The sequence below is a fragment of the Pseudophryne corroboree genome, chromosome 6 (assembly GCF_028390025.1).
Source record: "Pseudophryne corroboree isolate aPseCor3 chromosome 6, aPseCor3.hap2, whole genome shotgun sequence".
Lineage (NCBI taxonomy): Eukaryota > Metazoa > Chordata > Amphibia > Anura > Myobatrachidae > Pseudophryne > Pseudophryne corroboree.
The window spans coordinates 111780298-111807953 of record NC_086449.1 but is presented as its reverse complement, the minus strand read 5'-3'; the positions used below and the strand labels follow the sequence as shown (position 1 = coordinate 111807953).

The 27656-nt window shown below is 49.2% G+C and overlaps 1 long non-coding RNA gene across 1 annotated transcript in view; it reads right to left on the bottom strand.

Moving 5' to 3' along the window:
• The window catches only part of LOC134936585 (uncharacterized), a 108917-nt gene extending 81263 nt beyond the window's left edge, over window positions 1-27654 (bottom strand). Inside the window, exon 1 of the long non-coding RNA XR_010180520.1 lies at window positions 27412-27654. This is a non-coding gene — a long non-coding RNA (uncharacterized LOC134936585). The remainder of the gene's footprint in view (window positions 1-27411) is intronic.
• Between the last annotated feature and the right edge of the window lie 2 nt (window positions 27655-27656).

Here is a 27656-nt window from a genome sequence, read left to right as displayed (position 1 = left end):
TGCTCTCCTGCTTCTTGTGCCGCCCTGTCTGTTTACGTGGGCGACTGCCGTGATGTTGTCCGACTGGATCAACACCGGCCGACCCTGAAGCAGGGGTTTTGCCAGGCTTAGAGCATTGTAAATCGCTCTTAGCTCCAGTATATTTATGTGAAGAGACATCTCCAGGCTTGACCATACTCCCTGGAAGTTTCTTCCCTGTGTGACCGCTCCCCAGCCTCTCAGACTGGCATCCGTGGTCACCAGGACCCAGTCCTGTATGCCGAATCTGCGGCCTTGTAACAGATGAGCACTCTGTAACCACCACAGAAGAGACACCCTTGTCCGTGGCGATAAGGTTATCCGCTGATGCATCTGCAGATGCGATCCGGACCATTTGTCCAGCAGATCCCACTGAAAAGTTCGTGCGTGGAATCTGCCGAATGGGATTGCTTCGTAAGAAGCCACCATCTTTCCCAGGACTCTTGTGCATTGATGCACAGACACTTTTCCTGGTTTTAGGAGGTTCCTGACAAGTTCGGATAACTCCCTGGCTTTCTCCTCCGGAAGAAACACCTTTTTCTGAACCGTGTCCAGAATCATTCCCAGGAACAGCAGACGTGTTGTCGGGGTCAACTGAGATTTTGGGAAATTCAGAATCCACCCGTGTTGTTGCAGCACTACTTGGGTTAGTGCTACTCCGTCCTCCAGCTGTTCTCTGGACCTTGCCCTTATCAGGAGATCGTCCAAGTAAGGGATAATTAATACGCCTTTTCTTCGTAGAAGAAACATCATTTCGGCCATTACCTTGGTAAAGACCAGAGGTGCCGTGGACAATCCAAACGGCAGCGTCTGAAACTGATAATGACAGTTTTGCACCACGAACCTGAGGTACCCTTGATGTGAAGGGCAAATTGGGACATGCAGGTAAGCATCCTTGATGTCCAGGGACACCATAAAGTCCCCTTCTTCCAGATTCGCTATCACTGCTCTGAGTGACTCCATCTTGAACTTGAATTTTTGTATGTACAGGTTCAAAGATTTCAGATTTAGAATAGGTCTTACCGAGCCGTCCGGCTTCGGTACCACAAATAGTGTGGAATAATACCCCTTTCCCTGTTGTAGGAGGGGTACCTTGACTATCACCTGCTGAGAATACAGCTTGTGAATGGCTTCCAATACCGTCGCCCTGTCTGAGGGAGACGTTGGCAGAGCAGACTTTAGGAACCGGCGAGGGGGAGACTTCTCGAATTCCAACCTGTAACCCTGAGATATTATCTGCAGGATCCAGGGGTCCACCTGTGAGCAAGCCCACTGCGCGCTGAAATTCTTGAGTCGACCCCCCACCGTTTCTGAGTCCGCTTGTAAAGCCCCAGCGTCATGCTGAGGGCTTTGCAGAACCCGCGGAGGGCTTCTGTTCCTGGGAAGGAGCTGCTTGCTGCCCTCTCTTACCCTTTCCTCTGCCTCGGGGCAGATATGACTGTCCTTTTGCCCGCTTGTTCTTATAGGACCGAAAGGACTGCGGCTGAAAAGACGGTGTCTTTTTTTGTTGGGAGGGGGTCTGAGGTAAAAAGGTGGATTTCCCGGCCGTTGCCGTGGTCACCAGATCCGATAGACCGACGCCAAATAATTCCTCCCCTTTATACGGCAATACTTCCATATGCCGTTTGGAATCCGCATCACCTGACCACTGTCGTGTCCATAAACTTCTTCTGGCAGATATGGACATCGCACTTACTCTCGATGCCAGAGTGCAAATATCCCTCTGAGCATCTCGCATATAAAGAAAAGCATCCTTTAATTGCTCTAAAGTCTGTAAAATACTGTCCCTATCCAGGGTATCAATATTTTCAGTCAGGGAATCCGACCAGATCACCCCAGCACTGCACATCCAGGCTGAGGCGATGGCTGGTCGCAGTATAACACCAGTATGTGTGTATATACTTTTTAGGGTAGTTTCCAGCCTCCTATCAGCTGGATCCTTGAGGGCGGCCATATCAGGAGACGGTAACGCCACTTGTTTTGATAAGCGTGTGAGCGCCTTATCCACCTTAGGGGGTGTTTCCCAGCGCGCCCTAACCTCTGGCGGGAAAGGGTATAATGCCAATAACTTTTTTGAAATTAGCACTTTTCTATCTGGGTTAACCCACGCTTCATCACATACATCATTTAATTCCTCTGATTCAGGAAAAACTACAGGTAGTTTTTTCACCCCCCACATAATACCCCTTTTTGTGGTACTTGCAGTATCAGAGATATGCAAAGCCTCCTTCATTGCCGTGATCATATAACGTGTAGCCCTACTTGAAAATACGTTTGTTTCTTCACCGTCGACACTAGATTCAGTGTCCGTGTCTGGGTCTGTGTCGACCGACTGAGGTAAAGGGCGTTTTACAGCCCCTGACGGTGTCTGAGACGCCTGGGCAGGTACCAACTGGTTTTCCGGCCGTCTCATGTCGTCAACTGATTTTTGTAATGTGCTGACATTATCACGTAATTCCATAAACAAAGCCATCCATTCCGGTGTCGACTCCCTGGGGGGTGACATCACCATTATCGTCAAATGCTCTGCCTCCACACCAACATCGTCCTCATACATGTCGACACACACGTACCGACACACAGCAGACACACAGGGAATGCTCTATTGAAGACAGGACCCCACTAGCCCTTTGGGGAGACAGAGGGAGAGTTTGCCAGCACACACCCAAGCGCTATAATATATATGGGAACAACCTTATATAAGTGTTGTATCCTTATAGCAGCTTAAATATATAAAATATCGCCAAAAAAAGTGCCCCCCCTCTCTGTTTTACCCTGTTTCTGTAGTGCAGTGCAGGGGAGAGTCCTGGGAGCCTTCCTCACAGCGGAGCTGAGCAGGAAAATGGCGCTGTGTGCTGAGGAGAATAAGCCCCGCCCCCTATTCCGGCGGGCTTTTCTCCCGGAGTTTGAGATATCTGGCAGGGGTTAAATACATCCATATAGCCTCAAGGGCTATATGTGATGTATTTTTTTAGCCATAAAAAGTATTATACATTGCTGCCCAGGGCGCCCCCAGCAGCGCCCTGCACCCTCCGTGACCTAATGGTGTGAAGTGTGTGACAACAATGGCGCACAGCTGCAGTGCTGTGCGCTACCTTCATGAAGACTGAAAAGCCTTCTGCCGCCGGTTTCTGGACCTTCAATCTTCAGCATCTGCAAGGGGGGTCGGCGGCGCGGCTCCGGGACGAACCCCAGGGTGAGACCTGTGTTCCGACTCCCTCTGGAGCTAATGGTGTCCAGTAGCCTAAGAAGCCAATCCATCCTGCACGCAGGTGAGTTGAACTTCTCTCCCCTAAGTCCCTCGATGCAGTGAGCCTGTTGCCAGCAGGACTCACTGAAAATAAAAAACCTAAAACTTTTTCTAAGCAGCTCCTTAAGAGAGCCACCTAGATTGCACCCTGCTCGGACGGGCACAAAAACCTAACTGAGGCTTGGAGGAGGGTCATAGGGGGAGGAGCCAGTGCACACCACCTGATCCTAAAGCTTTATTTTTGTGCCCTGTCTCCTGCGGAGCCGCTAATCCCCATGGTCCTGACGGAGTCCCCAGCATCCACTAGGACGTTTAGAGAAATACCCTTTAAGGTAGTTTCTTGCCTGCGATCTGCAGGGTCCTTAAGGGCCGCTGTGTCAGGAGACGGTAGCGCCACTTTCTTGGACAAGCGCATCAGGGCCTTGTCCACAGTGGGGGGTGATTCCCAAATCTCCCTGTCCTGCTTAGTGAAAGGGTATGCCATATAAATTCTTTTGGGGATCTGCGGTCTCTTATCCGGAGTCTCCCAAGCTTTTCCAAAGAATTCATTTAATTCATGAGATGTGGGAAAGTTAATAATCTGTTTCTTTTCCTTAAACATGTGTACCCTTGTGTCGGGGACCGAGGGTTCATCCACAATATGCAACTCATCCCTTATTGCCACAATCATACACTGAATGGTTTTAGTCACCCTAGGGTGCAATTTTACTTCGTCATAGTCGACACTGGAATCAGAATCCGTGTCGGTAGTAGTGTCTTGTGTTAAGGGACGCTTTTGAGACCCCGAAGGGCCCTGTGAGTCGGTCCAATCTGAGGATTGATCCTCTGATGTCCCCCCTAAATCAGCCTTATCAAGCCTTTTATGTAAAGATGCCACACTTGCATTCAACATATGCCACATGTCCATCCAATCTGAAGTCGGCACAACCGACGGGGACACACCACTCATTTGCTCCACCTCCTCCTTGGAGAAGCCTTCCGCCTCAGACATGTCGACACACACGTACCAACACCCCACACACACAGGGATTAACCTATAAGGGGACAAAACCCCAACCAGGTCCTTAAGGAGAGACAGAGAAAGAGTATGCCAGCACACACCAGCGCTTAAAAACACTGGAAAAAATATGTCCAGATAGCGTTTTTTTATATATATTATGCCAATTCCCACTCACTGCGTCGCTAATGTGCCCCCCTCCTCTTTTTTCCAGCCTGTGAGTTCAGCAGGGGAGAGACCAGGGAGCCAGCGTTTTCTCTCATGCAGCTTCTGTGGAGAAAATGGCGCTGGTTAGTGCTGAGGATCAAGCCCCGCCCACCCGACGGCCGGCTTCGGTCCCAGTGATTTTTCAATAAAATGGCGGGGGATCATAGATTTACTGCCTCCGCAGTCTAATCCAACTGTATTTGTGCCAAAATGTGAGGTTTATTGCTGCCCAGGGCGCCCCCCCCTGCGCCCTGCACCCTTTAGTGCTGCTCTGTGTGTGTGTGACTGGGAGCAATGGCGCGCAGCCTTACCTCATGAAGATCTGATGTCTTCTGCCGCCTAAGATGTCTTCTGCCTTCTCTATCCGGCTTCTATCTTCGGCATCTGTGAGGAGGACGGCGGCGCGGCTCCGGGACGAACCCCAGGTGAGACCTGTGTTCCGACTCCCTCTGGAGCTAATGGTGTCCAGTAGCCTTAGAAGCAGTGCCCAACTTGACAAGCCAGCTCTGCTTCTCTCTCCTCGGCCCCACGATGCAGGGAGCCTGTTGCCAACAGGACTCCCTGAAAATAAAAAACCTAACAAAATTATTTTTCCACAGAAAACTCTGGAGAGCTCTCTGCAGTGCACCCATTCTCCTCTGGGCACAAGATCTAACTGAGGTCTGGAGGAGGGGCATAGAGGGAGGAGCCAGTGCACACCCATAGTCAAAGTTCTTTTTAGGTGCCCTATCTCCTGCGGAGCCTGTCTATACCCCATGGTCCTTACGGAGTCCCCAGCATCCTCTAGGACGTAAGAGAAATTATATACTGTATATATATATATATATATAGCAAGATGGTGGCACCCAGCGACTTGCTAAAGTGGCACAGGCACCATCAAACCCCCCACCTCCCTGCACTCTCGCAGGTCAAGGAGCACAATATTATTATATTGAATACCGCCACCCGCTCGCCACCGGGAATTTTCTGCTGCACAGGAGGTCAGGGCTGCGGGGAGTGAGCACAGTTGCCGCTACCATCCCCATTTCACCCCTCACGCCGCGGCCGCACCACGCGAGAGCTAACTGAGATGAGCTGCTCACCTTACATGACAGCAGCAAGCTTCTCGCTTTCAGTGGTGTGTAGTATAACGGAGGCAGCTGCTGCGGCGGTCATCAGTCAGCAGCGATGCGCATATAGGGGAGATCACTGCGTGGCTGCAGCTACTGTCAGGCTCCCGGCCACCACCAGCAGCGAGGCATCAGGGGAGTTAGAAGAGGTAATTATTTACACTTCTGCCTTGTCCCGCCGCTGCGTGTGGGTGATTGGACAAGCGGATCCAGCACTGGATCCGCTGTCCAATCACATCTGCCTCGCTTACAGGGGCATGGTGTCCCGGTCAGCAAGGCACTTATACTACTGCCGTTTCACTGCTGTTTTCAATGGGCTTTTACAGCCCAAGAGTTTGGCCCGCCCCCCGCTCTATCCCCGTTCCCAGTATCGACGGGAGGCACGGCTATCGGTGCCTCCCAAACTGATTAAATATATTAAAATAATTAGAATAATTTAAAGAAGATACTTATGACACAGAATATGTGTCATAAGTATCTTCTGTGTATTATTTTAATTATTAATAGCAGGGGAGGCACTGCCTCCCCTGACTGCACGTCCCTGATGTAGTCCCCCTCCTCCAGACTGGAAATCACTGCCCGGAGTAATTCCATCTTGAACTTAAACCGTTTCAAGTAGAGATTCAAATTCTTTAGGTTCAGGATCGGTCTGACCGAGCCGTCCGGCTTTGGAACTACAAAGAGGCTTGAATAAAACCCCTCCCCTTGTTGCGGCAATGCACCAAGACTACGACACGGCCCTGACATAATTTTTGGATTGCTGCCGTTACTGCTTTTCTTTCTGGAAGAGAAGCTGGCATGGTTGATTTGAAAAATCAGCATGGGGAAAAAGTCTTGAAACTCCAGCTTGTATCCCTGGAATACTATTTGCAATACCCAGGGATCCAGGCCTGACAGAATCCAACCTTGGCTGAACAGTTTGAGACGTGCCCCCACCCGAGCGGCCATGCTGAAGATTTGGCAGACGTAGGGGTAGACTTCTGCTCCTGGGAACCTGGAGCCGCTGTGGGCTTCTTTTCCCTTCCTCTTTCCCCTCCTGCAAAGAAGGGTGAACCTCTCGCTCTTTTGTATTTATTGGGCCGAAAGGACTGCATGTGTGTGTGATAGGTCTTTTTTGCCGATGTAGGTGCAGAGGGCAAAAACGTTGACTTACCTGCGGTAGCCGCCGAGACTAACGCATCCAGACCATCGCCAAATAAGGTCTCACCTTTATATGGGAGAGCCTCCATGTTTCTTTTGGAATCTGCATCCGCGTTCCACTGGCGAATCCACAATGCCCGCCTAGCTGATACCGCCATGGTAGCAGCTTGTGAACTCAAGAGTCCAATATCTTTCATCGCTTCTAGCATATAGGCGGCAGCGTCTTTGATATACCCTAACTTAAGGAGTATCTCATCTTTATCAACCGTGTCAATTTCTGATGACACGCTGTCTGACCATTTTTCAATAGCGCGACTGACCCACGCGCAGGCAATAGTGGGTCTGAGCAGTGTACCATTGGCAACATAAATGGATTTCAATGTAGTTTCCATCTTACGGTCAGCCGGCTCTTTTAGTGAAGCCGTGCCAGGTGCAGGGAGAATAACCTTCTTTGTCAACCTGGGTAGTGCACTGTCTAACACAGGGGGCGATTCCCATTTTTTCCTGTCCTCTGCTGGGAAAGGGTAAGCTACCTGAATCCGCTTAGGAATATGACATTTTTTCTCAGGATTCACCCACATCCCTGCAAAGAGAGCATTTAGCTCGTGGGAAGGAGGGAACGTGACTTTGGATTTATTTTCCTTACATAAATAAGCCTTCTCCTGAGGTACAGGCGAGGCTTCTGTAACTTCCAACAAGTCCCTTATAGTCACAATCATATATTGTATATTTTTTGCCAATTTATGATCTATTTCTCTAGAGTCACTATTGTCGACACAAGAATTAGAGTCTGTGTCGGTATCAGTATTCACAAATGGTCTCTTATGTGACCCAAAGGTGCCGCCTGCAGAAGGAAGAACTGAGTCCTGAAAAATCACATCTTCCACAGATTTTCTCCAGCATTCAGCCTGAGATTCAGACTTATCTAACCTCCTGTTAATAAGATGCATACTGTCACGTATTTCTTTCACCCATGCAGGCTCTTGGTGTGCCGGCAGCGCCACCATATTACAACTCTGTGTCCCTAAAATGCCTTCCTCCGGGGAGGAACTCCCTGCCTCAGACATGCCTTACACGTGTACAGCACACACTCACAGACACACTGGGACTTATAAGGGGACAGAGCCACAGCAAAATCTGTCAGAGGGACACCGTATAGGAGCAGCCAGTTCACAACCCCAGCGCCAGTATGTAATGTCTGTGAACACAGAATGCCAACAGACAACAGCGCTTTTACACAGTAATTCAAACTAGTAATGCACCACCAAACGCTTTGTGCCCCCCTTATTTGCACCCTGTACTTGTTGCCAGAAGTGGAGGAAAGGACCAGCGTTGTCTCTGCAGCTGAGGAGAGAGAGGAAATGGCGTTGAACAGTGTACTGGCTGCCTGAGGAAGAAGCTCCGCCCCCGCAAATGGCACATTTTTCACTCAGCAAGGTCTATTAATATTTATACTGGCGGGGGTAGGGCTGTGCCAGCAGCATCTTATGCCCCCTTTGCGCCAGTTTAAGGTAATATTTTGCTGCCCAGGGCGCCCCCCGCGCCCTGCAGTGCTCTGTGTGTGTGGACAGCAATGGCGTGCTGCGCTCCCGCCAGCCGCGCCGTACCTCAGCCGTCACTTTAGTTGCTAGAAGATCTATCTTCTCATACTCACCTGTCTTCAGACTTCTGGCTCTGCGAGGGAGGTGACGGCGTGCTGTGGGAGTGAGCATCTAGGCACAGCTAGCGTTCAGTACCCTTCAGGAGCTAATGGTGTCCTGTCAGCCAGAAGCAGAGCCATGAAACTCTTCAGGAAGTTGGTTCTGCTTCTGCCCCCTCAGTCCCACGAAGCAGGGAGTCTGTTGCCAGCAGTTCTCCCTGAAAATAAAAAACCTAACATAAGTCTTTTTCAGAGAAACTCAGTAGAGCTCCTCAGAGTGCATCCAGTCTCCTGGGCACATTTCTAAAACTGAAGTCTGGAGGAGGGGCATAGAGGGAGGAGCCAGTTCACACCCATGGAAAAGTCTTAAGAGTGCCCATGGCTCCTGCGGAACAGTCTATACCCCCATGGTCAATAAGTGGACCCCAGCATCCTCTAGGACGTATGAGAAAATAGGATTTTAATAACCTACCGGTAAATCCTTTTCTCGTAGTCCGTAGAGCATGCTGGGCGCCCGCCAAGTGCTCCATTTTTCCTGCTGATTACGTTTAAATATTTTGCACACATGTGTTAAAATGTTGACAGATGTTGCTGTTGAGTTATACATGCTGGTTGGCATGAGTTACGTTAAAGGCCATGTTAGCCGACATGTTTCTTGTGTATGGTGTGAGCTGGTGTGAATCTCGCCACAAGTTTATTAGTAAATCCTCTCTCGAATATGTACTGTATATACTCGAGTATAAGTCAACCCGAATATAAGCCGAAGCACCTGATTTTACCACAGAAACCTGGGAAAACTTATTGACTCGAGTATAAGCCTAGGGTGGGAAATGCAGCTCTAGCCGTACACAGCCCTAATACAGCCAGATATGCCCCCACAGTGCCAGATATGCACTCATAGTGCCAGATATGCCCCCACAGTGCCAGATATGCCCTCATACTGCCAGATATGCCCCCACAGTGCCAGATATGCCCTCATACTGCCAGATATGCCCCCACAGTGCCAGATATGCCCTCATAGTGGCAGATATTCCCCTACGGTGCCAGATATGCCCTCATAGTGCCAGATATGCCCCCACAGTGCCAGATATGCCCTCATACTGCCAGATATGCCCCCTCAGTGCCACATATGCCCCCCCCCCCTCGCCCCATGTGCCAAATATGCTCCCCCAGTGCCAGGTACAATTTACCCTCCCGCGCTCCCTCGCTGTTTTGTGAAGGAGGGACATGGAGGGCACAGCGCGCCTCTCCTGTGTCCCTCCTGCGTTTCCGGCGGCGGGTCTGTTAAATGAAGTGCCGGTTCGTGAGCCAATCAGAGCTCACGAACGGGTACTTCATTTAATAGACCCGCCGCTGCCGCCGGAGACGCAGGAGGGACACAGGAGAGGCGCGCACTGTGCCCTCCGTGTCCCTCCTTCCCAGACAGCAGTTACGGAGCATCACTCAAGTATAAGCCGAGGGGGGGCTTTTTCAGCACAAAAAATGTGCTGAAAAACTCGGTTTATACTCGAGTATATACGGTACGTCTCCTCAGGCACAGTTCCTATACTGAGGTCTGGAGGAGGGGCATAGAGGGAGGAGCCAGTTCACACTGTTGAAAAGTCTTAAAGTGCCGAAGGCTCCTGCGGAACCGTCTATAGCCCATGGTACTAAAATGGACCCCAGCATCTTCTACGGACTACGAGAAAAGGATTTACCGGTAGGTTATTAAAATCCTATTTTCTCGTAGTCCGTAGAGGATGCTGGGTCCACATTAGTACCATGGGGTATAGACGGGTCCACCAGGAGCCATTGGCACTTTAAGAGTTTGCGAGTGTGGGCTGGCTCCTCCCTCTATGCCACTCCTACCAGACTCCGTCTAGAAACTGTGCCCGAGGAGACGGACATCTTCTAGAGAAGGATTTAACACAGATAGTGGCGAGATTCATACCAGCTCACACATACAAGGCACATCAAGCTAACTGCTGAAACATTACTTACCAAGTAACAACGCAGTACATAACTAAACAAAGATGCACTGAACCAGATAACGGTTGCAGGAAAACGAAGCGCTGGGCAGGCGCCCAGCATCCTCTGTGGACAACGAGAAAAGGATTTACCGGTAGGTAACTAAAATCCTATTTTCTCTTACGTCCTAGAGGATGCTGGGGTCCACATTAGTACTATGGGGATGTACCAAAGCTCCCAGAACGGGAGGGAGAGTGCGGAGGCTCCTGCAGAACTGATTGACTGAGCTTCCGATCATCAGAGGCCAAAGTATCGAACTTGTAGAATTTAACAAACGTGTTCGACCCAGACCAAGTTGACGCTCGGCAAAGTTGTAACACTGAGACACCCTGGGCAGTCACCCAGGAAGATCCCACCTTACGAGTAGAGTGGGCCTTAACAGATTTTGGACACGGCAATCCTGCCGTAGAATACACGTGCTGGTTAGTGAGTCTAATCCAGCAAGATTTAGTCTGCTTTGAAGCAGGACACACAATTTTCTTGGGATCATACAGGACAAACAGAGAGTCCGATTTCCTGTGATGAGCAGTCCTCTTCACATAGATTTTCAAAGCCCTCACAACATCCAAGGACTTTGATGAAATTGAGGAGTCAGTAGCCACTGGCACCACAATAGGTTGGTTGATATGAAATGCCGACACAACCTTCGGAAGAAACTGCTGACATGTTCTGAGCTCAGCTCTATTTTCGTGGAAGATCAAGTAAGGGCTTTTACAGGACAAAGCCCCCAATTCTGACACACGTCTAGCAGAAGCTAAGGCCAACAACGTGACAGCCTTCCATGTAAGAAATTTGACCTCAACCTCCTGTAGAGGCTCAAGCCAGTCCGAGAAACTGCAACACCACGTTAAGGTCCCAAGGCGCCGTAGGCGGTACAAAGGGAGTTAGGATGTGCAGAACTCCCTTCAAAAAGGTCTGAACCTCAGGGAGGGCAGACAATTGTTTCTGGAAGAAAATGGACAGGGTCGAAATCTGGACCTTCACAGATCCCAACTGCAGGCCCGTCCAAGCTGAAACTCCACCGCAGGAAATTTCTTCGATTCACACCAAGAGACATATTTCTTCCAAATATGATGGTAATGTTTAGATGTTACCCCTTTCCTAGCCTGTATCAGGGTATGGATGACCTTCTTCGGACACCAGGGTGTCCACTGCCACTGCTTGTGGGTCCCTCGACCTGGAACAATAGCGTCGAAGCTTCTTGTTGAGACGAGAGGCCATCATGCCTATTTGGGGTAACCCCCAAAAGGTCTCTTTATTTCCTTGAACACCTCCGGATGGAGACCCCATTCCCCTGGAAGGAGATCGTGTTTGCTGAGGAAGTCTGCTTCCCAGTTGTCCACTCCCGGAATGAAGATTGCTGAGAGCGCCAACGCGTGTCTTTCTGCCCAGAGGATGATTCTTGTTACCTCTGCCATTGCAGCTCTTCTCTTCGTTCCACCCTGTCGGTTTATGTAAGCCACCGTCGTTACATTGTCCGACTGTACTTGAATGGCCCGATTTTTTAGAAGATGGGCCGCCTGAAGAAGACCGTTGTAGACGGCTCTTAGTTCCAGGAGGTTGATCGGCAGGCTGGCCTCCAGACTTGACCACCTTCCTTGGAAGGTTTCCCCTGAGTGACTGCGCCCCAGCCCCGTAGTTAGAAGGACCCTGTCCTGAATCCCGAACCTGCGGCCCTCTAGAAGGTGAGGCAATTGGAGCCACCAGAGGAGTGAAATCCTGGCCTTTGGCGACAGACGAATTCTCTGGTGCATGTGGAGATGAGATCCTGACCACTTGTCCAGGAGATCCAGTTGGAAGGCCCGAGCATGGAACCTCCCGTACTGGAGAGCCTCGTAAGAGGCCACCATCTTTCTCAAAAGGCAAATGCATTGATGAACCGACACCCGTGCTGGCTTCAGGACATCCCGGACCATTGTTTGTATCACCAACGCCTTTTCCTGCGGGAGAAACACCCACTGCACTTCCGTGTCAAGGATCATCCCCAGAAAGGACAACCTCTGGGTTGGTTCCAAATGTGATTATGGAAGGTTCAGAATCCAACTGTGGAGTCTGAGTAGTTGGGTTGTGAGAACAATGGACTGCAACAGCCTCTCCTTGGACGATGCCTTTATTAGCAGATCGTTCAGATATGGAATGATGTTCACCCCTTGTTTGCGGAGAACCATCATCTCTGCCATCACCTTGGTGAACAACCTTGGTGCTGTTGAGAGGCCGAATGGCAGGGCCTGTAACTGGAAATGATAGTCCAGTAATGCGAAACGGAGATTAGCCTGATGCGGCAGCCAAATCGGAATGTGGAGGTACGCATCCTTGATATCCAGGGATACCAGGAATTCCCTTTCTTCCAAACCTGATATCGCCGCCCGGAGAGACTCCATTTTGAACTTGAACTCCTTTAGAAAGGGGTTAAGTGATCTTAGGTTCAGAATGGGCCTGACCGAACCATCCGGTTTCGGTACCACGAAAAGGTTCGAATAGTAACCTGCGGTTTGCAGATGAGGAGGAACTGGCACAATGACCTGTGCCTCCACCAACTTCTGGACAGCCACTTGTAGGACAGTTCTGTCTGCTAGTAGAACTGGCAAGCCTGATTTGAAAAATCGGTGAGAAGGGAAATTTTGAAATTCCAGCCTGTAACCCTGGGACACAATATCTATCACCCAGGGATCCAGGCCGGACGATACCCAGACGTGACTGAACTGTCTGAGTCTCGCTCCCACTGGCCCACCTCCAGGCTGCGTGGTCCACCGTCATGCAGAGGACTTTGGCGTACCTGAAACAGACTTTTGTTCCTGGGAACCTGTGGCAGCAGGTTTCCTGGATTTACCTCGACCTCCCCTAAAGAAGGTATTGGACCGTTTGGCTTTTCTAGGTTTGTTAGGCCGAAAGGACTGTGATGTTGATGAAGAAAAGGATTTCTTCGGAGCAGGTGCAGCTGAGGGAAGAAACGGAGACTTACCCGCTGTAGCCGTGGATATCCATGCATCCAAAGCTTCCCCAAAGAGAGCCTCACCTGTGTAGGGTAGGGACTCCACGCTTTTCCTGGATTCTGCATCGGCCACAGTCCACGACGAGCTGAAACAGACATGGAAGAGTTTCCCAGCAGCCATGGAACCCAGGTCTTTCATGGATTCTAACATAAAACCTGCTGAATTGTGAATGTTACGCAAAAACAATTCAACATCACCTTATCCATCGTATCCAAATCCTCAAGTAAGGTGCCTGACCACTTTACTATGACTTTTGCAATCCATGCCCTAGGAATAGTGGGATGTAATATGGCCCCTGAAGCGGTGTACATTGATTTAAGTGTATTATCAATTTTGCGAACAGCCGGCTCCTTTAAGGCGGTAGATCCCGGAACAGGCAAAACCACCTTTTTTGAGAGTCTGGACAAAGATGCGCCAACAATTGGCGGGTTTTCCCATTTTTTTCTATCCTCCTCAGGGAAAGAGAACGCCACCTGGACCCGTTTAGGGATCTGGAATTTTTTCTCAGGGTTTTCCCATGCTTTCTCAAATATAGCATTTAATTCCTTTGACGCAGGGAAGGTTAGCAAGGCTTTCTTATTTTCAGTGAAAAAAGCCTCCTCAACCTGCTCAGGTGTGGTATCATTAATATTCAACACATCCCTGATAGCCTCTATTATCAATTGCACCCCCTTTGCAAGAGAGGTAGACCCCCGCAACACATCCCCATTACCGTCTGTGGTGTCAGAATCCGTATCCGTGTCATCTTGCATGACATGAACAAGCGCACGTTTGTGGGGGTATATAGCGGAGCGTCCTGAGGTACCAGAATTGGGTCATACTGCCATAGAGTTCTGTAATACCTGGGTTGCAGATTCATTACTTGCAACCCTGTCTGAAATCTGAGAAATCCAAGATTTGATAGAGGAAAACCACTCAGGTTCCCTTGCTTGAATCTGTGCTAAACCAGTGCTATCCTGATTACATGGAATGGGATCATCCTGGGAGTAGATATCCTCTGCAGCATATGGCACAGTGTCCCTGGACATAGCTAAAGGAGACCACCAAACACTACACACACACACACACACACACACACACACACACACACACACACACACACACGGGAGGGCAGACAAAGTTTCCCCCCCAAAGAATGGCAAGAGAGACACAGAGATTGGAGCCAACCCACACACAGCGCTTCTAACCAAAGGGAGACCCCTTTTCAGCGCTGTGTACCTTAATAGGATACACAGTCGTATTGCAGCCTCCCCCTCCTTCTACAACCCCCTGGTACCGTTTACAGATAGCTGGAGTTGCTGTGGAGGGACCGGTTTCTCCTGATCAGCGCTGTGCAGGCAGGAAAATGGCGCTCAACGCTGCTGGGTCCGCTCTGAGAAGCTCCGCCCCCAAAATGGCGCTGACTTCCTGCTCTTCATAGGATGATACTGGCCTGAGAATTGAGTGCTGGCTGAGATCCGGGGACTCCAACAGGCTTTTGGACCAGTGTAGGGTGTAGCGCTGGCTCAGGGCACCCCTCACAGCGCCGCACCATGTACCGCTGAGCCTTCCGGAGTGCAGTTAATACTGCGCTCCTACCCTGCTGCCGCCATCTTCACACCGACCCCCCGCTTGCTAGGGGGGTAGTGACTCACTCGCCACCGATTCTTCAGCTCTGTAAGGGGGTGGCGACATGCTGCTGGGGCGAGCGATCTGACCCCTCAGGAGCTCAGTGTCCTGTCAGCGGAGTAAGTGGCTGAGACCCGCAGGGCGGACACTACTCCCCCCCCTTAGTCGTACGCTGCAGGGAGGCTGTTGCCAGCAGCCTCCCTGTAAAATAAAAAATTCTAAAATAACATTTTACTAGAAAAGCTCTGGAAAGCTCCCCTAGCTGTGACCGGCTCCTCCGGGCACATTTTCTAAACTGAGTCTGGTAGGAGGGGCATAGAGGGAGGAGCCAGCCCACACTCTTATACTAAGTGCCAATGGCTCCTGGTGGACCAGTCTATACCCCATGGTACTAATGTGGACCCCAGCATCCTCTAGGACGTAAGAGAAAGTAACATCTATCAGTGCGGACGTGTACTGCTACATCTGAGAGGTGTGTCATAAAAATGACTTACATCCAAATGTAAATGAACCCCAAAGTTAGTAGTATCTACTTGATGAAGAAAAGACTCTTATATTTTGCAGAATTTGTTTGTGTATTGTGCTTTACAGGAGGTTCCATATCCTGTAAGTGGTCACGAGAAACTTTATTTAAAATGCATGTAACAATAGGGATCATTGTGTCTTATAACCAATACAGGGAAATGGCACTGATGTTCCCATTTGAATGTATGTATCTGTGATTTATTTTTCGCCCCCCAAGAATGTAACAGCTGCACAATGGGCTTAAGGTGCAATCAGGGAGATTGCTGGACTATTCAGCGAGTCAGGGAGATTTCTTCTATTTCAGGGAGTCTCCTGCAGAATGAGGGAGGGTAGGCAAGTATGCCATACCCTTCCGCAGCCTAACCCTAACCCCAAACACTATGAAAAATCATGAAAAACCATGTGTCAACCATTTGCTTGTCAACCTTTGGACCCTGTTGACCTAAGCCCATGTTGACCATTTAACAGTTGACCTTTTGACCCTGTCGACATATTGGTCTGGTGTTGATCAATTAACTACACAAAAAAAAAGAAAGAAAAAACAGCGCTAATACTAATCAATTATATAAACATTGTTATAAACAGCATGGTAATCTAAAAAGGTATAATTTATTAAAAGTATTTCATAGAATAAGTGTAACTGGCTAACAAGCCTGCAATATATTCAGTTACAATTAAAAACAAGTTGTTACATATGCACAATTGTTATGCATCATAGGGAATTGTTACCGTGCAACTTTAAAGTAATGTCCTCCTTTTTAGGTCAAATATTAGGGACTTTTTGTACAGTTCTATGAACCACAGTCCAAATGTGGATACAGTTATGGTCTCGGACCAATGGCAAGGGTCCCAGGCGTTTGTGATAATTACCGGTCCTAAGGTATTTATGAAGGGATGAATCCTGTTAGCGTTGATCCTTTTCATACGATATTTCACCGAGATGGCAGTGGATTTCAGCGCATTTGATGGAATCCCTCTAACCTTTAGTGCTTGGACCGTATAAGACCAGAGTCGTCCAGTAAATGACCGATGGATGGAAGTCCACAGAGTCCCTTAGACCATGGAGGAGCAAGGCTGACGCGTTTCGCTGTCCTTAGACAGCTTTTTCAAAGGTCCTTTGAAAATTTAGAGGGATTAGGACCCTTGCCATTGGTCCGTGACCATAACTGTATCTACATTTGGACTGTGGTTCATAGAACTGTACAAAAAGTCCCTAATATTTGACCTAAAAAGGAGGACATTAGTTTAAAGTTGCACAGTAACAATTCCCTATGATGCATAACAATTGTGCATATGTAACAACTTGTTTTTAATTGTAACTGAATATATTGCAGGCTTGTTAGCCAGTTACACTTATTCTATGAAATACTTTTAATAAATGATACCTTTTTAGATTACCATGCTTTTTATAACAATGTTTATATAATTGATTAGTATTAGCAGACCCTCCAACATGACCCGCACCACTAGGTACAAAATGCTCTGTTTCTGGATTTCCCTCTTAATTTATGATTTCCATCACCTGTGTTGAACTAGTTAAATGATAGGAAAGCTGTTTCTTCACAGGTGATGGCAATAATAAATTAAGAGGGAAGTTCAGAAACAGAGCATTTTGTACCTAGTGGGGCGGGTCATGTTGGAGGGTATGTATTAGTACTGTTTTTTCTTTCTTTTTTTGTGTATCTAATGTGTGGAGAGTGACTATCTCCTTAAACACCTGCTAGGAAAACCAGCTCTAAGTAGCGCCTGTTTGGATGTATCTTGGTATAACTTTTCTTTGCAATTGATCAATTAACTGTCTATCTTCCATCCAGACACCGTATTTTGTAATGAGAATTATTTTTGTTGTTTTTACAATGTTTGTTTAGCACATCAAGCTGCTGACTATTGGGCTCATTTATCAACGAGTGATAAAACTCGTTGTGAATGATAAAACTTGTTGCGTATGATAAATGGCGCTAAAGCCAATCAGCTCCCAACGGTCATGTGTTCAGCTCCCAACTGCCATGTGTTCAGCTCCGGTCATGTTTTTGAAAAATGACAGTTGTGAGCTGATTGGCTGGAGCACAATTTATCATACGCAACGAGTTTTATCTTTCACAATGAGTGTTAGTACTCGTTGATAAATGGGCCCCTATATATGCAATGTGCTATGAAAATAAAAACTAACTGCTTACCATGCCATTTAAAAAAAAAAAAAAATGGCATGTGCATATATTTCTCTGTGATTACTTAAACAATTCTGTTTTGATAGGATAGCACAAGGTGGTTCATTGTGCAAGGTTAGAGAAAAAGTATGCCTATGGGTATGAGCCAAATACACCAATAAATCTTTTATGTGTGGTCCTGCTATCCAATGACCCGGACCCCAATAAGGGAGATGATGGGAAAGCAAAATGCCAGCTATTTTCTAGATGACATTTTACAGCATCAACTGTGAGCTGTGGCTGGTAAAACCAAATGCTTCTGAGACGTTCCACTGGCTAATTGTCTCTCTTATCTCTTGTAACATATTACAAGTTTTGTATAATTAATTTTATTCTACAGGATTGTATGCACATTTTAGGTACCTTTCGACGCGATGCACGGGCACGCCGGTCGAATCTCACGTTTCAAGACAGTATGTGCTGCACTTAATATTTATCGAATCGCAGTGCGATCGTGTTTTTAAAAACACATGCTATATATCGCACTGCGATGCACGATGGGCACCTGCCGGGAGCGGATGGAGGCCGCTCCAACTTGGCGGTGACGTGCCCATCACGTGATTATCATGTGATCTATCGCATGATCGCATGGTAATCACTTTGGCAGGGTTCCAAGTGATCACTCCAAGTCTGGCCGTTAACAGGGCACTATTTATCCAACGGTGTTCATTTCTCCGCAACTTTTACCCCTGTGGAACACTACGGCCCAGTGGTGGGGAGGGCCCCAGCAGGCTACAGTGGTGTGCGTCATAAGGGCAGGGTGCATTTCAACATTCTAAAATCGGGAAGGGAGAAGTGCCCCACTAAAACAGCCTTACGTGAACACTAGGTTTCGGGATAAGTACCTGGAGCTATGGCTTAATGCATTCATTGCAGCCACGATAAGGCAGAAAGGCCAACTAATACGGATTCCTGTTTGAGTCTAAAGAGAAGATGACATGGGCAATAACTTAATAGACCCAGGCACTGCTTTGTGGCTAATTCTAAATTTAAGGCTAATCAAATCCGGCCCTAAGCAAAACAAATTTGGGGGGGGGGGGGGGCAGGGTTTGGAGAAAGCTGGAGGAACATGTGCACAAAAAATATATCCCCAAAAACACAATTGTGTTTATTACTATTTATTATTATTGTCATAAGTGACAAGTAGTTTAGTGCACATGACAATTAGGGTGCTTTTGAGGTAGAGCTGTTGGGAGATCCGGGCACTACATGGTCCCTGGGACACTACTGGGTGGAATAAGATATATAATTTAAGTATGCATGCAGCGATTCCCATGAGCCAGGATCATACTTACCTACATTTTATTTCTCCTCTCCGGGAGAAGCCCGGAGAGGAGGCGCTGCAGTGTCTTCGGGGGGCGGGGCCGGACTGTGACATCACTACGCCCCCCCCCCCCGCATCGGGAAATGCCGCGATTCGCGGGTCCACGGGCGGGGCTAAAATGACGCGATTTGCGTCATTTTAACCCCTTCTCCACCCGACGGACCCGCGAATGCGGGAAGTTATCTCTCCATCCTGCTCGCATCACTAGGGTGCGAGCAGGATGCGGGAGACCTGCCCACTCTTCCGGGGGTGCGGGGGGCTACCCCAAAAAACAGGAGCCTCCCGCAGCTTCCGGGAGAGTAGGTAAGTATGGCCAGGAAAGTGCAGCATCATACCTCCCAACATGACCCTCTCCAGGAGGGACACAATGCTCTGCTCCTGGACTTTTCTCTTAATGTATGATTGCCATCACCTGTGCTGAAATACCTTTCTTATCCATTAACCTGTTCAATACAGGTGCCGGCAATCATACATTAAAAGAAAAGTCCAGAAGTAGAGCATTGTGTCCCTCCTGGAGAGATGTGCATACCATCCTTAAAATAAGAATTTACTTACCGATAATTCTATTTCTCATAGTCCGTAGTGGATGCTGGGGACTCCGTCAGGACCATGGGGAATAGCGGCTCCGCAGGAGACAGGGCACAAAAAGTAAGCTTTTAGGATCACATGGTGTGTACTGGCTCCTCCCCCTATGACCCTCCTCCAAGCCTCAGTTAGGTACTGTGCCCGGACGAGCGTACACAATAAGGAAGGATCTTGAATCCCGGGTAAGACTCATACCAGCCACACCAATCACACCGTACAACTTGTGAGTTGAACCCAGTTAACAGTATGATAACAACGAAGAAGCCTCTGAAAAGATGGCTCACAACAATAATAACCCGATTTTTGTAACAATAACTATGTACAAGTATTGCAGACAATCCGCACTTGGGATGGGCGCCCAGCATCCACTACGGACTATGAGAAATAGAATTATCGGTAAGTAAATTCTTATTTTCTCTAACGTCCTAGTGGATGCTGGGGACTCCGTCAGGACCATGGGGATTATACCAAAGCTCCCAAACGGGCGGGAGAGTGCGGATGACTCTGCAGCACCGAATGAGAGAACTCCAGGTCCTCCTTAGCCAGAGTATCAAATTTGTAAAATTTTACAAACGTGTTCTCCCCTGACCACGTAGCTGCTCGGCAAAGTTGTAATGCCGAGACCCCTCGGGCAGCCGCCCAAGATGAGCCCACCTTCCTTGTGGAGTGGGCATTTACAGATTTAGGCTGTGGCAGGCCTGCCACAGAATGTGCAAGTTGGATTGTGCTACAGATCCAACGAGCAATCGTCTGCTTAGACGCAGGAGCACCCATCTTGTTGGGTGCATACAGGATAAACAGCGAGTCAGATTTTCTGACTCCAGCCGTCCTTGAAATATATATTTTCAATGCTCTGACAACGTCCAGTAACTTGGAGTCCTCCAAGTCGCTAGTAGCCGCAGGCACCACAATAGGCTGGTTCAAGTGAAAAGCCGAAACCACCTTAGGCAGAAACTGAGGACGCGTCCGCAGTTCTGCCCTGTCCGAATGGAAAATCAGATATGGGCTTTTGTACGATAAAGCCGCCAACTCTGATACTCTCCTGGCTGAAGCCAGGGCCAGTAGCATGGTTACTTTCCATGTAAGATACTTCAAATCTACCGATTTGAGCGGCTCAAACCAATGGGATTTGAGAAATTCCAAAACTACGTTGAGATCCCACGGTGCCACTGGAGGCACAATCGGGGGCTGTATATGTAGTACACCTTTGACAAAAGTTTGTACTTCAGGCACTGAAGCCAATTTTTTCTGGAAGAAAATCGATAAGGCCGAAATTTGAACCTTAATAGACCCCAATTTGAGGCCCATAGACAATCCTGCCTGCAGGAAATGTAGGAATCGACCCAATTGAAATTCCTCCGTTGGGGCCTTCTTGGCCTCACACCACGCAACATATTTTCTCCAAATGCGGTGATAATGTTGTGCGGTCACTTCCTTCCTGGCTTTAATCAAGGTAGGAATAACTTCCTCTGGAATGCCCTTTTCTTTTAGAATCCGGCGTTCAACCGCCATGCCGTCAAACGCAGTCGCGGTAAGTCTTGGAACATACAAGGTCCCTGCTGAAGCAGATCCCTTCTTAACGGTAGAGGCCACGGTTCTTCCGTGAGCATCTCTTGAAGTTCCGGGTACCAAGTCCTTCTTGGCCAATCCGGAGCCACAAGTATTGTTCTTACTCCCCGTAGCCGTATAATTCTCAGTACCTTTGGTATGAGAGGCAGAGGAGGAAACACATACACGGACTGGTACACCCACGGTGTTACCAGAGCGTCCACAGCTATTGCCTGAGGGTCTCTTGACCTGGCGCAATATCTGTCCAGTTTCTTGTTGAGGCGGGACGCCATCATGTCCACCTTTGGTTTTTCCCAACGGTTCACAATCATGTGGAAGACTTCTGGATGAAGTCCCCACTCTCCCGGGTGGAGGTCGTGTCTGCTGAGGAAGTCTGCTTCCCAGTTGTCCACTCCCGGAATGAACACTGCTGACAGTGCTATCACATGATTTTCCGCCCAGCGAAGAATCCTTGCAGCTTCTGTCATTGCTCTTCTGCTTCTCGTGCCGCCCTGTCTGTTTACGTGGGCGACTGCCGTGATGTTGTCCGACTGGATCAACACCGGCTGACCCTGAAGCAGCGGTTTTGCCAGGCTTAGAGCATTGTAAATCGCTCTTAGCTCCAGTATATTTATGTGAAGAGACGTCTCCAGGTTTGACCACACGCCCTGGAAGTTTCTTCCCTGTGTGACTGCTCCCCAGCCTCGTAGGCTGGCATCCGTAGTCACCAGGACCCAGTCCTGTATGCCGAATCTGCGGCCCTCTAACAGATGGGCACTCTGCAACCACCACAGAAGAGACACCCTTGTTCTTGGTGACAGTGTTATCCGCTGATGCATGTGCAGATGCGATCCGGACCATTTGTCCAGCAGATCCCACTGAAATATTCGTGCGTGGAATCTGCCGAATGGAATTGCTTCGTAAGAAGCCACCATCTTTCCCAGGACTCTTGTGCATTGATGTACTGACACATTTCCTGGTTTTAGGAGGTTCCTGACAAGTTCGGATAACTCCCTTGCTTTCTCCTCCGGGAGAAACACCTTTTTCTGAACAGTGTCCAGAATCATTCCCAGGAACAGCAGACGTGTCGTCGGGGTCAATTGAGATTTTGGAAGATTCAGAATCCACCCGTGTTGTTGAAGCACTACTTGGGTTAGTGCTACTCCGACTTCCAGCTGTTCTCTGGACCTTGCCCTTATCAGGAGATCGTCCAAGTAAGGGATAATTAATACGCCTTTTCTTCGTAGAAGAACCATCATTTCGGCCATTACCTTGGTAAAGACCCGAGGTGCCGTGGACAAACCAAACGGCAGCGTTTGAAACTGATAATGACAGTTTTGTATCACGAACCTGAGATACCCTTGGTGTGAAGGGTAAATTGGGACATGCAGATAAGCATCTTTTATGTCCAGGGACACCATGAAGTCCCCTTCTTCCAAATTCGCTATCACTGCTCTGAGTGACTCCATCTTGAACTTGAATTTCTGTATGTACAGGTTCAAGGATTTCAGATTTAGAATAGGTCTTACCGAACCGTCCGGCTTCGGTACCACAAATAGTGTGGAATAATACCCCTTTCCCTGTTGTAGGAGGGGTACCTTGACTATCACCTGCTGAGAATACAGCTTGTGAATGGCTTCCAATACCGTCGCCCTTTCTGAGGGAGACGTTGGTAAAGCAGACTTTAGGAACCGGCGAGGGGGAGACTTTTCGAATTCCAACTTGTAACCCTGAGATACTACCTGCAGGATCCAAGGGTCCACCTGTGAGCGCGCCCACTGTGTGCTGAAAATCTTTAGTCGACCCCCCACCGCCCCTGAGTCCGCTTGCACAGCCCCAGCGTCATGCTGAGGGCTTTGTAGAAGCCGGGGAGGGCTTTTGTTCGTGGGAAGTAGTTGCTTGCTGCAACCTCTTACCCCTTCCTTTGCCTCTGGGCAAATATGACTGTCCTTTTGCCCGCTTGTTCTTATAGAACGAAAGGACTGCGGCTGAAAAGACGGTGTCTTTTTCTGTTGGGAGGTGACCTGAGGTAAAAAAGTGGATTTTCCGGCTGTTGCCGTGGCCACCAGATCCGATAGACCGACCCCAAATAATTCCTCTCCTTTATACGGCAATACTTCCATATGCCGTTTGGAATCCGCATCACCTGACCACTGTCGCGTCCATAAACTTCTTCTGGCAGATATGGACATCGCACTTACTCTCGATGCCAGAGTGCAAATATCCCTCTGAGCATCTCGCATATAAAGAAAAGCATCCTTTAATTGCTCTAAAGTCAATAAAATACTGTCCCTATCCAGGGTATCAATATTTTCAGTCAGGGAATCCAACCAAACCACCCCAGCACTGCACATCCAGGCTGAGGCTATTGCTGGTCGCAGTATAACACCAGTATGTGTGTATATACTCTTCAGGGTAGTTTCCAGCCTCCTATCAGCTGGATCCTTGAGGGCGGCCGTATCAGGAGCCGGTAACGCCACTTGTTTTGATAAGCGTGTGAGCGCCTTATCCACCCTAGGGGGTGTTTCCCAGCGCGCCCTAACCTCTGGTGGGAAAGGGTATAATGCCAATAACTTCTTTGAAATTAGCAGTTTTCTTCACACACGTCATTCAATTCCTCTGATTCTGGAAAAGCTACAGGTAGTTTTTTCACACCCCACATAATACCCCCCTTTGAGGTACCTGCAGTATCAGAGATATGCAAAGCCTCCTTCATTGCCGTGATCATATAACGTGTGGCCCTATTGGAAAATACGTTTATTTCTTCACCGTCGACACTAGATTCATCTGTGTCGGTACCTGTGTCGACTGACTGAGGTAAGGGACGTTTTACAGCCCCTGACGGTGCCTGAGACGCCTGGACAGGTACTAACTGGTTTTCCAGGCCGTCTCATGTCGTCAACTGACTTTTGCAGCGTGCTAACATTATCACGTAATTCCATAATTAAAGCCATCCATTCCGGTGTCGACTCCCTAGGGGGTGACATCACCATTACCGGCAATTGCTCCGCCTCCACACCAACATCGTCCTCATACATGTCGACACACACGTACCGACACACAGCAGACACACAGGGAATGCTCTTATCGAAGACAGGACCCCACTAGCCCTTTGGGGAGACAGAGGGAGAGTTTGCCAGCACACACCAAAGCGCTATAAAAATGTATATAAACAACCCTAAAAGGTGTTGTTTCTGTTATATGCGCTTAATATATAAAAATATCGCCAAAATATGCCCCCCTTCTCTGTTTTACCCTGTTTCTGTAGTGCAGTGCAGGGGAGAGTCCTGGGAGCCTTCCTCACAGCGGAGCTGAGCAGGAAAATGGCGCTGTGTGCTGAGGAGAATAGGCCCCGCCCCCTAAAACGGCGGGCTCTTCTCCCGGAGTTTGCGATATATGGCAGGGGTTAAATACATCCATATAGCCTCAAGGGCTATATGTGATGTATTTTAGCCATAGAAAAAGGTATTATACATTGCTGCCCAGGGCGCCCCCCCCAGCGCCCTGCACCCTCAGTGACCGCTGGTGTGAAGTGTGCCGACAACAATGGCGCACAGCTGCAGTGCTGTGCGCTACCTTATGAAGACTGAAAGTCTTCTGCCGCCTGTTTCCGGACCTCTGGACCTCTTCAACTTCGGCATCTGCAAGGGGGGTCGGCGGCACGGCTCCGGGACCGGACTCCATGGCTGGGCCTGTGTTCGATCCCTCTGGAGCTAATGGTGTCCAGCAGCCTAAGAAGCAAATCCATCCTGCACGCAGGTGAGTTCACTTCTCTCCCCTAAGTCCCTCGTAGCAGTGAGCCTGTTGCCAGCAGGACTCACTGAAAATAAGAAACCTAAAAAACTTTTTCTAAGCAGCTCTTTATGAGAGCCACCTAGATTGCACCCTGCTCGGACGGGCACAAAAACCTAACTGAGGCTTGGAGGAGGGTCATAGGGGGAGGAGCCAGCACACACCATGTGATCCTAAAAGCTTACTTTTTGTGCCCTGTCTCCTGCGGAGCCGCTATTCCCCATGGTCCTGACGGAGTCCCCAGCATCCACTAGGACGTTAGAGAAATTTATCTTGCAGATGCGGTCGAAATCGAACGGTTGTACCGGATATCTCACGGTTCCGGTATGAATGGTCGACCATGTTATGGTCGACAGTCATTAGGTCGCCCACTATTGGTCGACATTGACATGGTCGACATTGACACATGGTCGACACATGAAAGGTCGACATATGAAAAGGTCGACATGAGTTTTTTTACTTTTTTTTGGTGTCGTTTTTTGCGTAAAGTGACTGGGAACCCCAATTAGTGCACCGCGTTCGCTCGCCATGCTTCGGGCATGGTGCCTTCGCTTCGCTCGGCACACTTTACCGTTCCAATCGTAGTCCATGTGGATCGTAAAGTATGGAAAAGTTCCCCAAAAGAAAAAAGTTAAAAAAACTCGTGTCGACCTTTCATGTGTCGACCATTTCCATGTGTCGACCATGTGTCCATGTCGACCATGTCAATGTCGACCAATAGTGGTCGACCTAATGACTCAGGGCCGTAACTACGTGTGTGCCAAGGGGGCTTGGCACACAGCGCAGTTGCCCTGAGGGCGCAACGGCCAGCGGCATGTAATGAGTCAAATTGACTCATTACATGCCGCCGAAGTCTGCGCCGTGCGCCCCGCTGTGTAGGGAGAAGAGGACCAGCGCCGGGCAGCGGAGAGAAGGAGGAGGAGGGAGGGGGAGCAGGGAGCCGCAGCAGCGCTATTTGATTGGTAGTAAGCGCCGCTGCAGCATCCCCCTCTCCTCCTGTATTGGCTGCCCGGCGCTGCTAAGGATGCTGGGATGCGGTTCCCCAGCATCCACAGCAGCGCCAGGCAACCAATACAGGAGGAGAGGGGAATGCTGCAGCGGCGCTTACTACCAATCAAATAGCGCTGCTGCGGCTCCCTGCTCCCCCTCCCTCCTCCTCCTTCTCACCTCACACAGCCTGCACCGAGAGGAAGCTGCACGAGGAGCCTGTCAGCGGGGAGAAGGAAAGTATATCCCCCCCCCCTCTCTCTCTCTCTCTGGTACACCGTCTGCCGCAATGTGTAAAATGGGGTCTCGTCTGCCGCAATGTGTAAAATGGGGTCCCGGCTGCCGCAATGTGTAAAATGGGGTCTCGTCTGCCGCAATGTGTAAAATGGGGTCTCGTCTGCCGCAATGTGTAAAATGGGGTCCCGGCTGCCGCAATGTGTAAAAAGGGGTCCCGGCTGCCGCAATGTGTAAAATGGGGTCCCGGCTGCCGCAATGTGTAAAATGGGGTCCCGTCTGCCGCAATGTGTAAAAAGGGGTCCTGGATGCCGCAATGTGTAAAAAGGGGGACTGGATGTCGCAATGTGTAGAGAGGGGGACTGGCTGCCGCAATGTGTAAAAATGGGGACTGGCTGCCGTAATGTGTAAAAAGGGGGCCTTGATGCCGCAATGTGTAAAAAGGGGGACTGGCTGCCGCAATGTGTAAAAAGGGGGACTGGCTGCCGTAATGTGTAAAAAGGGGGCCTGGATGCCGCAATGTGTAAAAAGGGGGACTGGCTGCCGCAATGTGTAAAAAGGGGGACTGGCTGCCGTAATGTGTAAAAAGGGGGCCTGGATGCCGCAATGTGTAAAAAGGTGGACTGGCTGCCGTAATGTGTAAAAAGAGGGCCTGGCTGCCGCAATGTGTAAAAAGGGGGACTAGCTGCCGCAATGTGTAAAAAGGGGGACTAGCTGCCGCAATGTGTAAAAAGGGGGACTGGCTGCCGTAATGTGTAAAAAGGGGGACGCTGTCTATTGTAATGTATAAAAGGGGCGCTACTGTGCAGCGTAATTTGAATAATGTAGACTACTGTGCACCGTAGTATGAATTGCTATTATTTTATGGCCACGCCCCTTCACCATTAAGCCACGCCCCTATAAAAAATTTGCGCGCCTACGGCGCGCACTGCCCCTATCTTACATTGGGGGGGGCGCCACTATCGTTTCTTGCACACAGCGCTAAAATGCCTAGTTACGGCACTGTAATGACTGTCGACCATAACATGGTCGACCATGTGAACGGATACCATATCTCACATGTATGGGCCCCATTACCCTGTCTGCTGCTTTCCTAACTCATCATTGGGTGATCCATTGTTGACTACACATTTGTCTTTACTTCAAACGCCACATTGCGTGAGCCATTTACATAGGCTTCGGTGCGTATTGGTCTCCAGAATAATGGATGCAGCTTATCAACCACAACAATAGAAACATACCTAATGCGTTACGTTAGCTGAAACAACCGTTCAGGCAAACCTGCGTTTTAGAACTTCTGAGTTGGAAGAACCCAGCAGGAGGAGTCCCGTCTGTACGCAGCCTTTCCCATGATTCCTGTGTATGTAGTAACTAGTGTTACATCACTGTCACCGGCTGGTACTAGCACGCGCACACCTGCCGCCTCTCAGCCAATAGGCGAGAATACATTTGCATCCTGTGGCTCCGTGTGCCGCACATGCGCAGT